A 3,577-nucleotide genomic window follows, 5' to 3' on the forward strand; every position below is an offset into this window, starting at 1 on the left:
TCACAAAGTTCAGAGAGTCAAATTCTGTAAAGGGTTTGTGATGGTCCGTCGTACCTACGACGGTCCGTCCTGCAGTTCCGTCGTGAAGTTCAGAGAGTCGATCTCAGTACCAAGATTTTCAGAGTTTAAGTGTTTTGGAACGAAGTACCTCGACGGTCCGTCGTGCCAATGATGGTTCGTCCTACTTGTCGTCGAGGGTAATCAGAAAAGTAGTAGAAGAAAATTCACAAGCATGGGACGACGGAATCCATCACGGGCCGTCGTGACCATGACGGTCGGTCGCGTGGTCTGTCGACCCAGTCAATTTTTATCAAAATAATCATACTGCTCGAATCGACTAAACAGGTCGTTACAATAGATACCAATTTACCCATCGTTCGTCCCCGAACGATCACAGGAAGAAAAGCAAGGGCGAGAAAGAGTACCTGAATCTGTAAAATGGTGGGGATATCTTTCTTGCATATCCGCCTCATTCTCCCAAGTAGACTCTTCAACTGGCCTATTCTTCCACTGAACCTTGATAGATGCAATCTCCTTTGATCTCAACTTGCGGACTTCTCTAGCTAGAATAGCAACCGGCTCCTCCTCATAAGACAAATTCTCATCAAGAAGAACTGAATCCCAGCGAATAATGTAGTTTCCATCCCCATGGTACTTTTTCAGCATAGACACATGAAATACCGGGTGCACTCCTGAGAGTCCTGGAGGCAATGCCAATTCATAAGCCACCTCCCCCACACGCTTCAAAACTTCAAATGGCCCAATATACCTTGGACTAAGTTTACCTCGCTTACCAAACCGCATCACCCCTTTCATGGGTGAAACCTTCAGCAAGACTTGTTCACCCTCCATAAAATTCAAGTCCCTAACCTTTCGATCTGCATATTCCTTCTGCCTGCTCTGAGCTGCTAGAAGCTTATCCTGAATGAATCTTACCTTATCTAACGATTCCCTCAAAAGATCGGTACCCCAAGGTCTTACCTCAAATGCATCAAACCAACCAATGGGAGACCTACATCTCCTCCCATACAGTGCCTCAAATGGAGCCATATCAATACTTGAGTGATAGCTATTGTTGTATGAAAACTCTGCTAAGGGTAAGAATTTATCCCAATGACCACCAAATTCTATCACACATGCACGAAGCATATCCTCTAACACCTGAATCGTTCGCTCAGACTGACCATCGGTCTGAGGGTGAAATGCAGTACTAAGATCCAGCCTAGTACCTAATTCAGCATGTAATGTTCTCCAAAACTTAGAAGTAAACTGCGTACCTCTATCTGATATGATGGAGAGTGGAACTCCATGCAATCGAACAATTTCCGAGATATAGAGTTTGGCTAACTTCTCTGCATTGTAAGTCATCTTGACCGGAATGAAGTGAGCAGACTTAGTTAACCTGTCAACAATTACCCAAATAGAATCAAACTTACCCAATGTCTTGGGAAGACCAACCACGAAATCCATTGCAATCCTTTCCCACTTCCATTCAGGAATGGGCATTCTCTGAAGTGTTCCTCCAGGCCTCTGGTGTTCATACTTTACTTGCTGACAATTCGGGCATTGGGCAACAAAATCAACAATGTCGCGCTTCATTCTACTCCACCAAAAATGTTGCTTTAGGTCGCGATACATTTTGGTTGCACCAGGATGTATAGAGTACCTTGAACTATGAGCCTCTGTAAGAATAGTGTGAATCAAATCATCAACACGGGGCACACATACCCTTCCCTTAATTCTCAAAACACCTTCCTCATCAATTATTGCCTCTTTAGCCTCTCCTCGCAATACCATATCTCGAATTCGGCTCAGCTTCTCATCAGTAAACTGCTTCTCCTTAATCTTGTCAAGAAAAGAGGATCTTGCCTCCACACAGGCCAAAAGTCCTCCTTTCTCTAGTACTTCCAGCCTCATAAGGTCATTAGCCAAAGTCTGAACCTCTATAGCCAATGGGCGTCTAGAAATCTGTAAATAGGCCAAACTACCTATGCTCCCTGCTTTTCTACTTAAAGCATCTGCCACAACATTAGCTTTTCCTGTGTTATACAATATAGTAATATCATAGTCCTTCAATAGTTCCATCCACCTCCTCTGCCTCAAGTTCAAATCCTTCTGAGTAAAGACATAGTGTAAACTACGATGATCTGTATAGACTTCACACTTCACCCCATATAGATAATGTCTCTATTGCTTTAATGCAAATACTACTGCAGCCAACTCCAAATCATGGGTCGGATAGTTACGTTCATGCACTTTTAATTGTCTCGAAGCATAAGCAATTACACTTCTTTCCTGCATTAGCACTGCACCCAACCCGGAATAAGATGCATCACAATAGACGATTAAATTCTTACCTTCCACTGGCAAGGTAAGAATTGGTGCAGTTGTCAACAAGGTCTTGAGTTTCTGAAAACTTTCTTCACATTCATCCGACCATACAAAGGGAACATTCTGCTTAGTCAAATTTGTTAGCTGCGAAGCAATAGAAGAAAATCCCTTGACAAATCGACGGTAGTAGCTAGCTAAACCAACAAAGCTTCTTACCTCTGTAACATTAGTAGGTCTTACCCAACTCTTCACTGCTTCAATCTTAGAAGGATCCACCATCACTCCATCCTTAGAAACCACGTGCCCCAAGAAGGACACTGAATCTAGCCAAAACTCACACTTGGAGAATTTGGCATAAAGTCTTTTCTCCCTCAACAACTCCAATACAATTCTCAAATGCTCCTCATGTTCTTTCCTGCTCTTTGAGTATATTAGTATATCATCGATGAATACAATAACAAAGAGATCCAGATATGGCTTAAAAATCCCGTTAATCAGACTCATGAAAGCAGCAGGGGCATTCGTAAGCCCAAAAGACATTACTAAGAATTCGTAATGACCATACCTGGTTTGAAAAGCAGTCTTTGGCACATCTGCTGCCCGTATTTTCAATTGATGATAACCGGATCTCAGATCAATTTTAGAGAAGACACAAGCACCTTGTAACTGATCGAACAAATCATCAATTCGAGGAATAGGATACTTGTTCTTAATAGTTACCTTATTCAGCTGCCTGTAGTCTATGCACATCCGAAGGCTTCCATCCTTCTTTTTCACAAATAAAACGGGAGCGCCCCAAGGGGATGCACCTGGTCTAATAAAACCTTTCCCTAACAACTCCTGAAGTTGGGCCTTTAACTCCCTTAACTAAGCTGGAGCCATTCTATAAGGGGGAATGGAAATGGGGTGAGTACCCGGCTCCAGATCGATACAGAAATCGATATCCCTATCCGGTGGCATACCAGGAAGGTCTGCAGGAAACACATCCAGAAACTCGCAGACTATCGAAACAGATTCAATCGAAGGTACTTTGGAAGTATCATCCCTGAGATGTGCCAAGAAGGCTAAACAACCTTTACTAACCATCCTCTTAGCGCGGAGAAAAGAGATAATACGGACTGGGGTGGAAATGTAGTCACCCTCCCACACTAGCGGATCTGTCCAAGGCTTGGCCAATGTCAACGTTTTAGCATTACAATCTAAGATTGCAAAATTTGGGGAAAACCAAGTCATACCCAGAATTACA

This window comes from Solanum pennellii, chromosome 1 (genome assembly GCF_001406875.1).
Source record: "Solanum pennellii chromosome 1, SPENNV200".
In the NCBI taxonomy this organism is placed as follows: domain Eukaryota; kingdom Viridiplantae; phylum Streptophyta; class Magnoliopsida; order Solanales; family Solanaceae; genus Solanum; species Solanum pennellii.